At 42.6% G+C, this 14,420-nt stretch overlaps 1 protein-coding gene across 9 annotated transcripts in view; it reads right to left on the minus strand.

Moving 5' to 3' along the window:
* Positions 1–14,420, minus strand: part of CDK19 (cyclin dependent kinase 19) — a 183,507-nt gene that overhangs the window by 115,171 nt on the left and 53,916 nt on the right. For 2 of the 9 annotated variants that reach the window (XM_061623616.1, XM_061623618.1), the window contains exon 2: positions 8,856–8,916. The exons of the other annotated variants lie outside the window; for them this stretch is intronic. The gene's annotated coding sequence lies outside the window, so the exon portion shown is untranslated. The remainder of the gene's footprint in view (positions 1–8,855; positions 8,917–14,420) is intronic. 9 annotated transcript variants of the gene reach the window in all.

Below are 14,420 nucleotides of genomic sequence, written 5' to 3' on the forward strand. Positions count from 1 at the left end.
TGCCTCGGGACCCTGCTTCCCCCGTTCAATGGGTTTAATAGGTCCCCCTCGTAAAGAGGGGATCTGCTACTTAAGTTGGCTATCTGTTCCTAAGTATAGAAGAGCCTTCTCTTTGGCCTGTTTTGACGCCCTACCCTCTAAACTCTTGGAGGGCAGATTTGATAAAATCCTGAGGAACAATAGATATTATCCCTGTGACAAGTTTGAAGTGGAGATGGTATCACACATCCTGTTTAAATGTACATTCTATGATGAGCCTAGGAAAGGTCTTTTACACCCCATTCTGCAAGCTTTCCCAGGCCGTTCCATGGATGCTCTTTTGTCAGCCCTCCTTGAGGGTACTGACAAATCAATTACCGTCCAAGTGGCCAAATTTCTGAACTTGGCCATGAAGATCAGCCCCTGCAAGATTGTGCACTGTTTTTAACCTATTGTACTGTCTGAAACTGCTCCCTGTATAGTCTATTTTAAGTATATGTTTTATCTTTCAACTGCTTGTATTTAGTTGGTTGTTTTAATGTTTTGCAATGGTTGGCTGACTAAGCAATAAAGATTGTTGTTGATTATAAAGGCAGCTTCCAGGTATTATTAAACTATTAAACAAGCAAGAGCCTTTGAACTATTAAACAAGCAAGAGTCTTTGGACATGCTTTGTAAAAGTTGAAAGTGTTGCAAAAGTTGAAAGATACAGAGAATGTTCAGATATGACCCAGCATATTGTTCTTGCAACATGAAGCTAAGTGGGACAACTTCGGACTCTTTACTGTTCCTCATGTTCCTCAGATTCTTCCATCTTCTGCACCAAGTGAATGAAACCACAGAACAAACTAGCATAAGGAAGAATGAAGAGCCTTGCCTTCTTCCAATTCATGCAACATTTCACTTTCAGATGTCCATAAAGATCAAAATGAAAGTTTAAAATCAGAATTATGATCCTTTTAGAAAAAGAAACTTAAGCTATGCTAGTATTTCCTATGATATATTATTTATATCCAACTCTCAGAAAAATAAAACAAGTATGGATTTAGGATACCAAGGATGTAATCCTATGCACACTTACCTGGGAGTAAGTCCCAAAGGGTCTAATTCAAGAAAAATACATATAGGATTGCAATCCTAGATTTCTCTGTAGTTAGCCTGGGTCAGGCTCACCCAACCTGGTGCCCTTCAAATGTTGTTAGACAACAACTTCCATCATCCTTGACCCTACGAGGTGGGCCTGATGGGTGTTAGACAACAACATCTAGAGGGCACCAGAAGTTGGAGTTACAACAGTATGTGAGTTTATGTCTGTGCTTATGTACATGTTTGTATAAGTTGCAGGCCAGCTGGTTGTCTCCTGGGTTACGTGAACATTCCATCTACTGGTCTATGGTGACAGTTACAAAATGACAGTTAAGCTGTTGTCTTGCTAGCTTGAAGTTTATGTTCTTACATCTCTGTTATAAAACTACTGTGTTGATTAGTATAGTTTTCTTCCACATAGTTCACCTGCGTGTTCAAGTGTTCTGCCAACAGCGGTAGGGGAAGGTTATCTGGGACACTTGCAGAGCGTTCCTGTACATATTTACACAGAAGCAAGCCCAGTGAGTTCAGTGAGACTCATCCTGCAATATGCATAGGACTGCAGCTTATGTATAATGTTATGTGAATATGAAGTTTAAATTGTCTATCCAAGTTCATCATTATACAATAATTATGTTACAGAAAACTTACTGCTCATCTTCTTTAAAAATACATGTCTCATTTCTTTATGCATTATTATACTCAGTTATATCTACGTTTAACCCTAGACAATAAAAATCTTCCTTTGCTTGCTACAACTTTCATTTTATTTCCCCTCTATTTCTCCTGAGTGGCAAAACCTAAAATAAACTTAAGGCCTATTTAAAATTATTTTTGAAACAATACATATTATAAACATTAAACAGCAAAACACTGACTGACCGAGATGAAATAAAAGGAAGATGGAAGCAATACACTGAAGAACTCTATAAAAGAGATGACAGGATGACAGATTCATTCACGGAGGAACCATATGATGAAGAACCAGAAATTTTAGAATGTGAGGAGAAAGCTGCTCTTAAAATACTTGGAAGAAACAAATCACCAGGAATAGATGGCATACCACTAGAGCTGCTACAAGCTACTGAGACTGAATCTGTCCAAATTTTGACAAAAATCTGTCAAGAAATATGGAAAACTAAACAATGGCCCACAGACTGGAAGTGTTCAATATATATCCCACTTCCAGAGAAAGGGGATCCCAGAGAATGCAGTAATTACTGAACTATTGCCTTAATATCCCATGCAAGTAAAGTAACGCTCAAGATTCTACAACAAAGGCTCTTACCATATAAGGAGCGAGAAATGCCAGACGTCCAAGCTGGATTTAGAAAGGGAAGAGGCACCAGAGATCATATCGCAAACATACGTTGGATAATGGAACGGAGCAAGGAATTTCAGAAGAAAATCACCCTGTGCTTTATAGACTACAGCCTTTGACTGTGTAGATCATGAAAAACTATGGAATGCTTTAAAAGAAATGGGGGTGCCACAGCATCTGATTGTCCTGATGGGCAGCCTATACTCTGGACAAGAGGCTAGTGTAAGGACAGAATATGGAGAAACCGATTGGTTCCCCATCGGAAAGGGTGTGAAACGGGTGTATTTTATCACTCTATTTGTTTAATCTGTACACAGAACATATCATACAGAAAGCGGGATTGGACCAAGATGAAGGAGGTGTGAAAATTGGAGGGAGAAACACCAATAATTTAAAATATGCAGATGATACCATACTCTTAGCAGAAACCAGTAATTATTTGAAACGAATGCTGATGAAAGTTAAAGAGGAAAGCACAAAAGCAGGACTAGAGCTGAACATCAAAAAGACTAAAGTAATGACAACAGAAGATTTATGTAACTTTACAGTTGACAATGAGGACATTGAACTTGTCAAGGATTATCAATACCTCGGCACAGCCATTAACCAAAATGGAGACAATAGTCAAGAAATCAGAAGAAGGCTAGGATTGGGTAGGGTTGCTGTGAGAGAACTAGAAAAGGTCCTCAAATGCAATGATGTATCACTGAACACGAAAGTCAGGATCATTCAGACCATGGTATTCCCGATCTCTATGTATGGATGTGAAAGTTGGACAGTGAAAAACGTGGATAAGAGAAAAATCGACTCATTTGAAATGTGGTGTTGGAGGAGAGCTTTGCACATACCATGGACTGCGAAAAACAAAGACAAATGCAGGATTCTGCATTTAGGCCACAAAAACAAAATGCACGGGTACAGGATGGGAAATACCCAGCTTAGCAGTAGTGCGTGTGAGAAGGACCTTGGAATTGTAGTGGATCGCAAGTTGAACATGACCCAGCAGTGTGATGCTGCGGCAAAAAAGGCAAACGCGGTTTTGGGCTGCATAAACAGAGCTATAGTTTCCAGGTCGAGGGAAGTAATAGTCCCACTATATTCTGCATTAGTCAGGCCTCATCTGGAATACTGCGTTCAGTTCTGGGAGCCTCATTTTAAGAAAGATATAGACAAGTTGGAGCGGGTTCAGAAGAGGGCGATGAGGATGATAGCCGGTATGGAGAACAAGTCTTATGAGGAAAGGTTGAAGGAACTGGGCATATTCAGTCTGGTGAAGAGAAGGCTGAGGGGTGACATGATTGCACTCTTTAAGTACCTGAAGGGCTGTCACATAGAGGAGGGTACAGATTTGTTCTCTGCTGTCCCAGAGGGTAGGACTAGGTCTAATGGTTTTAAGTTGCAGGAGCGTAGATTCAGACTGGACATTAGAAGGAACTTCTTGACAGTAAGGGCAGTTCGGCAATGGAACCGACTGCCTAGGGAGGTGGTGGGATCCCCTTCGCTGGATGTCTTCAAGCAGAGGCAGGACAGCTATCTGTGGGAGATGCTCTAGCTGTGGATTTCCTACTGTGAGCAGGGGGTTGGACTCGATGGCCTACAAGGCCCCTTCCAACTCTATGATTCTATGATTCTATGAGAAAGACAAATAATTGGGTGTTAGAACAAATTAAACCAGAACTGTCACTAGAAGCTAAAATGATGAAACTGAGGTTATCATACTTTGGACACATCATGAGAAGACATGATTCACTAGAAAAGACAATAATGCTGGGAAAAACAGAAGGGAGTAGAAAAAGAGAAAGGCCAAACAAGAGGTGGATTGATTCCATAAAGGAAGCCACAGACCTGAACTTACAAGATCTGAACAGGGTGGTTCATGACAGATGCTCTTGGAGGTCGCTGATTCATAGGGTCGCCATAAGTCATAATCGACTTGAAGGCACATAACAACAACAAACAGCAAAAAGAAGAATGCACATACTACAGAGCAACTAGAAAACTACAAGATCAGGAGAAACTGACGAACATTTGCTCAGGATCTAACTAAGGGCAAACTAATTATAGAATCACTGGACCCAATACTTCCAAAATGTTAAACACCAACTTATTTATTTTTACACGGTTTCATTGTAGCTATTACATCCCAAGTTTTACCCATTGTATCCAATTGTGCCCTTACATGAATAGAAGGATTCCTTCCATTCGCAGAACAGCAATGAATCTAGTGAAGACCTCTGCTAATAGAATGGGAGGGAGGCAATTTTCATCAGTTTCCCAATGACCTGCAGCCATCATCAGTAACTTCTATGATGCTCTATAGGGGGCTTTAGAAGAATCAGCAAAAATCTCCTCCGCACTTTCATAATCAGAGACATCTATTGGATCACAAGTCCTCCAGTTCAAGAAATACCTAGCTACTAAGCTCTAGATGCTCTGCAGGCTATTTGGGATGGGGGCGTAATCAGGACAGATGTTTCTCTAGCTGTCTGGCAAATGGGTATGCACAATCTGATCTTCATCTATCAGGCCTGGTTATTATGGTGTAAAACAGGCACTACCTAAAGTCACAAATGTGTTTTTAAAATTATTCTTAATGGACAAATGGGAGGAAGAATTTAGGGACCACAGTGAGCTTTTGACATCATGGCATCACAGTAGGGCACTCATGGGAACAGTCAAATTGGAAAAAAAACTTTAAAAAAGTGAATGACAAATTGGATGAAGTCTTGGAGATAACAAAAATCTTTTTGGGGCCAGGCATGCCCACAGGCCACAGTTTAGCCACTCCTGCGTTAACAGCTGTGTGGCAAACAAAAAATCAACCCATTAAGCCTTTTCTAGTATGGAAATTCAATTACGAAAAAAGGTTCACCTTTTGATATAAATATTTTATTACTCATGCATGGCCTCTGATTTATTTTTGGATCTCCCCACCACAAAAGAGGACATTACAGGACTGGACTTCACAGCTGGCTACTGCAACAAACACTTGGCAAACAAACCCTGCCATAATTTGTAGTCCCTGCAAAAGAGTGGCATCCTGGGAAATGGAAATGCAATTTAGGTCCCAGGCTATGGTCTGAAGGCACATGAGGCTACCACCTTGCTGAAGTAAGCAGGTCTGGGACTGGTCAGTGCCTGGATGGGAGACCGCCTGGGAACCACATATATGCCACCTTGGGTTCCATGGTGAAAGAACGGCGGGGTATAATTGTAATAAATAAATAAAATAAATAAATTTAGGGATCCAGGCTTGTTTCTGTTGGCCCATTTCCACACAAGGAGTGTTCCCAAGATATTCCAGCTTTGGCCAAGAAGAAAGGGTTGTTGTGGTTCAGTGTCATCCATACCATTCTTGTGTAAGTAATACTCAGGGTTTGCAGCTGATACAATCAAGAGATTGCTGTTGCTGTATTCTCTACCTCTTCCCTGAAGTTACTGTACCACCCCCCCACCCCCACCCCAAGTTCACTGTAAAAGCTTGAATCATGGAATTGTAGAGTTAGAAGGAGCCTATAAGGCTATCAAGTCCAACTCCCATTAAGTTTTCAGAATGAGAGTCCAATTGATTATTTAAAATCAAGAAGAATCTATTCCCCAGTTCAGGACAGCTAGTGACCCTACAGCTGGCTTTGCCTTTCCTTGGCTTGTCTGTCTAAGCTATACTGACAGACACCTGCTCATATGCACCTTGACATGCGTTTTGACATACTCAATTGTGCTCTCTGCTTGTCACACACTATAAACTGGAACATGTTAATTCATTAGGGTAGGGTGGTATGGGAAAAAACGTTCATGTGTAGTAAAGAATACTACCCTGGGGCAGAGAGTTGGCTCCTGAGAAGAACCTCTGCTCACACCCAGCCCTTAAATTCTATGAACCATGTATCACACTCACAATAAGGTTGTACAGCCACTTGCTATACATCATAATCCTAAAATAGTTTCCTACTGGCAGTGTATTCTTCCTGGCAAAAGGAATTCCTGAAACTTTCCACCTAGACACAACTTGTGTTGAAAATTGTTATAGTATTCAGTAAAAATATTGAACAGAGCTGAAGTCACAAAGTAATAAAAAGTTACCAATAACAATAATGTGATCCAATAAGTTAATAAACTACTCTTCATACCTTTTAAATATTTGGACAGAGATAAATTTCAGCAACAAGACAGGACAGATGATACACACCTAACTAATTACTATGACACCAGAAGATGTATTGTATGCATAAATCCACATGAATGAGGCTAATCCTATGCAATTTTAATATTTAGCCTAGAAAACAACAGTGAATATTCAAGCATAAGCCTCCTTATTGAGAAAGTAATGAAATAGAAAGCAGATATGCTTAAATCACTGCATATACTCTCAATGAAATTCCATGGGCAACTGTCTCATGTGCTGACCTACATATGCACATTATGGTTTTCCTATACTTATGAACTGTATTCATGCAAAAATTCATTGGGCCTGATTCAGGCACTGCCAAGCCCATCAGCAGCTTCTTTTTTAGTTTCGTTTAGTCAACCTGAGCCATATCAGGAGAACCAGCAGACCAGTAATAGCTGCTGAGATTAAAGATGCTCTCGTTGTACAAGGGGTTATTACTCGTAGCTTTGTTCCATGCACGGTGACCATTTAATAAAGGTCAAATTAAATTATAAGACATGTGAAAGAAATTACCAACAGGAGTCTGTCAAATCTCTTACTCACTCACCATATTCCATTATAAAGACTTTCACATACACCAAAGAGGTACTGAAATGAAATACATTACACATTCCTGCACTTCCTTGATGTAAGGCTATGACAAGACCTAATTGCTACCAAATTGTAAGGAAATACATTTGAAATTTTCTATGATGTCGCCTGCAACCATAAACCTACACACAGTACGTACAGGTAACTCCAGATCTTTATGTTCTGTTAAACATTGCTCTTCTCTTTAGTATAGAGTCAGCATTTGACCAGTCCAAAAAAATCCCAAACAAAAACCTTCACACCTCAGTCAATTGACCAGTGAAATATTGTAAAATAGCAGCCAGGTATTGAAAGCACTAGTTCAGAGGTTCTCAAACTGTGGTCATTTTTATTGCTGCTTTTATTTCTTATATCATGTTTTATTGTTTTACAATTTTAATTCTATGGAATGTAAACTATAATATAATAAAATACAATATAAGAAATGAAAGAAGCAATAAAATGCAATTAAAAATCACACAGCACCTAGCATAGAGCATTACAATTGCTACAACCTGCAGACAAATCATTAAGTGGTTTGCCGAGACCACCAACAATTTTCAAGTGGTCCATGGGGAAAAAAAGTTGGAGAACTGCTGCATTAGTTTATTGGGGGGTGGGGACCCCAATCACACAAATTCAAGTATGCCAATTACAAAAAATATTGCTTTGAAGACTCCAGAATCCAACCCTCCCACAAAAGGCTTACAGAACACCAAACTACATCATACAGTAGGTTCTTCCATACATAATAAATACAATGGAATTGGTAGTAGTTTCCAACACTTGGGCACTTGTGACTTGTATTGGATTGTCACCATCAAGTGAACTCTTAGAATGTGCAGAGTTCATTTCCAAGGGGAAACCTTTCCAAAGAAGGACCTTAAAAGTATCATTGAGCATCTGCAGGCTGCCTTTCTTTTGTGAAGCGAATGCTTCCTCACTTGCTTACATTTTCACCATCAACCTTCCCACTTAAAACAGCAGTGTTTCCACAGATGCTGTATTGCTTGAAAAGAAGTCTAAAGCAAGCTGTGAGAAGAGAAGCTGGCTAGCATCCAGAAGACCAATGCACAAACATATACACTGAATCTCAGCAAATGCATCCTATAGAATGGTGCCAGCCACCTTCATAGCCCTCCTATTAGGCAGCAGAACCATATGGAGCAGAGCAGCGTGCATGTGTTTGCATCTGCAACACCTATGTGCATGTCACTGCAAATGCTCCTCTCAAACCTGTGTCACTGTGTGTCCATATTTGCTTGCTGCATGCTTCCTTCTGAACATTATGTTCATGTCCAGAGAAGCTAGGCCATATGGAGTAGACTGGGAACAGAGAAGGGAGAAGTCTTCTTGAAAGGAGTGACTAGTCCTAACCTAGAGGTAGGAGTGAATGTATGAACAAACACAGAAGAAAGAGACTCTCACTTCCACAGAACTGGGAGGCTAAGACTCTACACTCCTGTCATTGCTTTCATTGATGGAACAGGTGATAGGCTGACCCTTAAATACAAGGGCATTTTTGATTTCTTGGAACATTTGATGATGGAACGTTTGACCAAGCTCAAACAGGCAGTTTGTTGACATATATGTTCTATTAACTAAGGTCCCAAGCCTACAGGGATGTATTTGTTTCTTCTTTAGACGGTTTGCACAACACTAGCTACTCCAGCGCACACTCGCACACAGGCACACACTATGATGCCAGAAGGCAGCACTCCTCTTTACCTTCTGCTGAATATTCTGCTATCGCCAAGGCCTGAAGTCCATATACGAAGCCCGATGGAATCTATGGACACAGCAGAAGTAAAAGGCAGAGTTTTATGTAGATATACAGGATTTATGTCTCAAAACTTGACAGTGCCCAATACCTAGATACCCACTGAGCAGTTATTTAATAAGCTGGCACACCGTTTGGAAACCACAGGATATGACCACTACAAGACTTTCAAGGAAGTTCAGAAGTTGCCAAAGCAACAAATAGAAGTTTTCTTTGATACTAGATAAAAGTATTTGAGAGAGTTGAAATGGTTTGTGAAAGGCTTCACTTCCCATGATGTACACAAACATAAACACATTTCATTGGTCCAACTATTGCTTATGGTTAAACACATTTACAAATTTTTGACATGACACAATTTAAAAAACCTGAAATAACTGCTTACCAGTGGGATGCGAGTGAACACCACGAGCATCACTTGCTTTTTCAAATCACCTTAAGCTCTGAAAAACCATAATCTGTATAGCATTGCTGAACCACATGCTGCACACAAAACCAATTATAGCTACCCTGAAAATACGATTTACAAAGATTTCTTCACAGTAAACACAGGTAAAATCTTCATTTATCTTTTATGAAAAATAAACATCTTCTCTTAGCCAGTTTTATCATACATGGGCTAGTAAGTTCTTCATTTGAGGCAGGGGTGCTTCAAAAATAATTTTCATTAACAAGCTAGCTATGCCACATAGTATAGAATCACCGCTCAGTTTGACATAGAAGAAAAGTCCACTGAGGCCTTGCTCATGCCTCAGTGAGAAGGTGGGAGGAGAGGACAAAATATTATGGGGAGACACTTGAGGGGAAAAAAGTCAAAGCCTATAAACAAAACATAGAAACAGCACTGTGAGGAACTAGTAAGCAGTAGAAATATTTGCATGTATAGGACAGTGATCACAATATCATTCACAATTAAGGCAAGCCATTTGGGCATCAATCAGAAATTGATCTGAAGCACTATTTTAGTACAATGAGACAGAATTCCAGATACAAATGACAGAACAAAAGGCTACTTCAACCTTTTCCAAAATGCTACCTTTTGCACTATATTCTACAGTATGACTGTAAAAATGAACGACTAATTGCAACTGAAGCTGCCATCTAGGAATCTGAAATGTTTATTAGCCTCCAGCTAACTACAAATGTAATGCTTGCTTTCTAGCCCTTCCAGACTAATTCCATTGAAATATCCTGAATCACCACATTAAAAGTAAAATTAATGCAGCTTTGAAGTTACAATCAAAATTAAGGATAATTTTTGAAATATTTGTCCACAATAAATAGGAAAAAATTGCTTAAATCAATTATAAGTAACCAGAGAGTTCAGTGGAATGTCCCCATGTACTATCACTAACTACACATGACAATAATATTGTTCCTGCTGTGCAATAAAACATCATAACAGATATGCTAAGGGGATCGATATGATGCCAATACACATAGGTAAACAACTGCTATCTCCAGTGTTCACTGAACTGGGAGAAGAAAAAGCTATAGCCGGAAAATCCCAAAGCAGTATAAAAGAGACACGTCTACAAGATTCCTGAAAATAGCAACAATATAGTAGTCATAAGGAACAGAACCAGCCAAGCATCTCTTCAATCCCCAAAAGCCAGATAAAACTATGTCTAACAGATATCAACAAAGGGGACACATACATCTCTAATGTAGGGGTGGTAAAATGGATCTGGCCAGCATGCCTGATCCAGAATTCTCACCCCACCCTGTGACACTTTGACAGGTGGGTAGAGCCACCCACTTGTAAATCACATTATGTCATAGGATATTGTGTGAGTCACCTTTGAACCTGTGGCTTGCAAAGGAAGGACTGGGAGTGTAGTCTTTCCTTTGCAACCCCAGCGTGAATTCAAGCTGCAGCTGCAAAGGAAGAATTAGGAGCACAATCCTGGTTCTTCCTTTTCAATTTGGCCCCATGGTTGACCTGTCATGCTCCTGATGTTGTATGATATCAGGTGATGGACAGGTGAGTGTGGTTTGGGCAAAATGGAGAGGGCTTATGAGCCTAATTAGGCTCAGAGGCCAATGGTTCCACACCGCTGCTCTAAGGGAAGGAAGTTCCATAACTAGGGTGTCATAACCGAGAAGGCCCTGCTACGAGTTGTTGTAGAACATGTTGTGATTCTTATGGTGCAAGTTGTTTCATGTGTGTGTGTGATGTGATACAGGAATGTATGCTGGGAGTGTGTCCTCATCGACACGAGTTCATTGCCTCCTTCTGCATGTGGGCAGTTTGTGGAACTTGTCACCAATACAGTCACTAACTAGCGAGTACTAGCAGAGTTTTGTTAACTGATATTGAGCTGCATAATTTATTATTTTATGTTGTAAAACTGCCTGGAACTTTGGTTGAAGGGCCAGCTAAAAATATAACAACAACAACATAATCAACAACACATCAAAAAATCATCAAAACTGTTACTTTACTAGCCAAACAACAACTCAGCATCCCAACTCCATAAGCTCCAGTAGTACAGCAAGCCAGCCACAACCCTGCTACTACCAGCCTCCAGGCATCCCTACAGGCAAAGATTTCAGTCCTCTTATGTTCTCCACAACCACTGTTTTGGAGCACAACAAAAGAGAGATCACGCAACACCAATATAGCTCCCTGGGCAATGGTAATGGTAATGGACTGCCTTCAAGTTGATCCCGACTTATGGCGACCAGATGAACAGGGCTTTCATGGTAAGTGGTGTTCAGAGGTGGTTTATCATTGACGCCCTCTGAGGCTGAGAGGCAGTGACTGGCCCAAGGTCACCCAGTGAGCTTCATGGCTGTGTGGAGATTCAAACCCTGGTCTCCCAGGTCACAGTCCAACACCTTAGCTACTACACCACACTGGCAGAACACCTGAAAAACGCACACACAGCCCTCTTTTGACAAGCAGCCAAGAAAATGTAGCAAGGGCAATTCACTGCATAGTGTCGGAAGGTAGAGCTGGGGTCCCAATCCCGGGGAGCTGGATCCCGGAGAGTTGGGAGAAGAGTATTCGGATGGATGGCAGAGGGAAGGGGGAGGAACTTCCCCCCTTTGGAGCGAAGACGAAACAGAGGAACTGCCAGTGATAAGGTCGCTTAGCAACGGGGAGCCTGAGCCCTCCCTGGACATTCTCACGCCTCCCCCTCTTTCAGGCTCAGAGCAAGAGGGGGAAGAGGGAGGGCTACTCACAGCCGAAAAGCGGGGAGGCAGTTTACCATCAGCCCCTCCCCTATCCCCCATCCTGGAATCGGAAACTTCAGAAGAGGAGGGGGTGATGCTTCCCCCCTCACCGCGCACACGCAGACAGCTGAAAAGACAGGAGAGAAGGGGGGGAAGGCGGGCAGTACCTGAGGGGCAGTTAAGGAGGAGCGAAAGATTGCGCGCCCGTTTGGCCCCTTCTTAAAGAACAGGCAGGAAGAAGTCCCTTGCTCTGTCAACTTTCTCCCAATGCCGCAGGACCTGTATCCCTGTATTGCTTCATGAGAAAACGCACTCTTTGTTTGGACATTACCCTAATAAAACACGAATTAACTACAACCGCTGGTCTGGTTCCTGAGTCACATCCTGGGCCTGACAGCTTGACAGAGCCCCCTAAATCACCCTCAACGCTCTCTTCACTTGACTGGGACAAGATGTCAAAGGGAGCAGCGGGGGGGACGAACCCCACTTCTGAGACGGAAGAAGTGAAACTCTTGAGGACTAAGGTAGCTGATTTGCAGATGGATGTTCAAGCCCTGCTAGCAGCAGTCAAGGCGCTGAAGACGGATAATCAAACCTTGAAGGCCACGATAGACCAGATGCGAACAGCCCCTCCAGCTGCCATAGTAAAGGTTCCCATTGGATTGCCCCCAAAATACGCGGGACAAAGTGATCAGTTGGCAACTTTCGTGGCTCAATGTGAGATATCTGGATGTCAAGCACACGGAATTTCCAGACGATAGGGCTAAAGTGGCCTTCGTGATTAGCCTCCTGGAGGGAGAAGCTGCAAAATGGGTGACTCCGTATCTCGTGAGAAAGGATACTGTCTTAAGAAGGTACAGAGGATTTATACAGGAGATGACCGAGATGTTCCAAGACCCGCAAAGAGCTGAAACAGTAGCGCGGCAACTAGGCACTCTGAAGCAAGCTAAAGGGACTGTTTCCGAGTACACTAACACTTTTAAAATTCTGTCCCAGGAAACTGGTTACAATGACGCCGCCCTGATGTTTATGTACCGGAGTGGATTAAATGCTGAAATCCTGGATGAGTTGGCCAGGACCTCCCCCCCCCGCTGACCTACCAGGGCTCATCCGGCTATGCCTACAGATAGATCACCGGATGGAAGGAAGGCGCCTGGAAAGGAAGCAGGAGGTCCCGAGATACTCAGCCTCGGCATCCCGCAGCAAGACCCTTCCCTCTGCAGGGATGGCAGGTAATGCAACTGAGGGACAGGGAGGGGCTAGGCCAAGACTGTCGGAAGAAGAAAAGGAAAGACGACGCCGGGAACGTTTATGCTTTTATTGTTCAAAGCCGGGCCACGTGGCCAGAGACTGTGGACTGAAAGGGGGGAAAGCTGAGCCGTTGGGAAACTAGAACACCCAGTCCACGTGCAGGCCGGTGGACTGGGGGCAGCATTGTATAAAGGCCCCCCAACGATCCAACCTCCCTCAAAGGGGGTGTTGGTCTTGCCTATTCGGATTACAACTTCCAGAGGAGTGGTGTTTAATTCCACTGCCTTAATTGACAGTGGAGCCTCCACAAATTTTATTGATGCAAAGTTAGTCAAGCGTCATGGAATTTCCCGGTGGAAACTGGACGCTCCCCTAGCTGTGGAGACTATCGATGGGAGACCCCTGAAGTCAGGAGGGGTGACACAAGCCACGGAGGAAGTGAAACTTCAAATCCCTGGGCACGAAGAGTTCATTTCGCTATACGTGTCAGATCTCTCGAACTTTGAGGTGATTCTGGGAATGCCCTGGCTAGCAAAGCATGAACCCAAAATAAGTTGGAAGGAGGCGGTGGTGTGGTTCACCTCACAGTATTGCCAGGAGAACTGTCAACCTGAAGGAATCAAGAACACCTTAGCGGGGGCAGTGCAAGAGATTGAGCAAGTGACCCTGCCGCCAAAGTATGAAGAATTCAAAGATGTGTTTGATGAAAAAGAGGCAGAGACTTTACCCCCCCACCGCCCTTACGACTGTGCGATTGATCTAGTGCCAGGAGCCAGCATCCCATAAGGGAGAATCTACTCTCTCACAGAGAATGAGAGGGAGGCCCTGAAGGAATTCCTGGATAAAAACCTGAGGCGAGGATTCATACGCCCCTCACAATCCCCTGCTGGAGCGCCACTATTGTTTGTGAAAAAGAAGGGGGGAACTCAGACCCTGTAACGACTATCGCGCATTGAACCAGATCACCATCCCCAACAGCTACCCGCTGCCCCTGATCTCAGAGTTGCTGGACCGACTGCGCTCTGCAAAAATCTTCACGAAGTTGGATTTGAGAGGAGCGTACAATCTGATCAGAATGAAGG

This window comes from Rhineura floridana, chromosome 4 (assembly GCF_030035675.1).
Source record: "Rhineura floridana isolate rRhiFlo1 chromosome 4, rRhiFlo1.hap2, whole genome shotgun sequence".
NCBI lineage: Eukaryota > Metazoa > Chordata > Lepidosauria > Squamata > Rhineuridae > Rhineura > Rhineura floridana.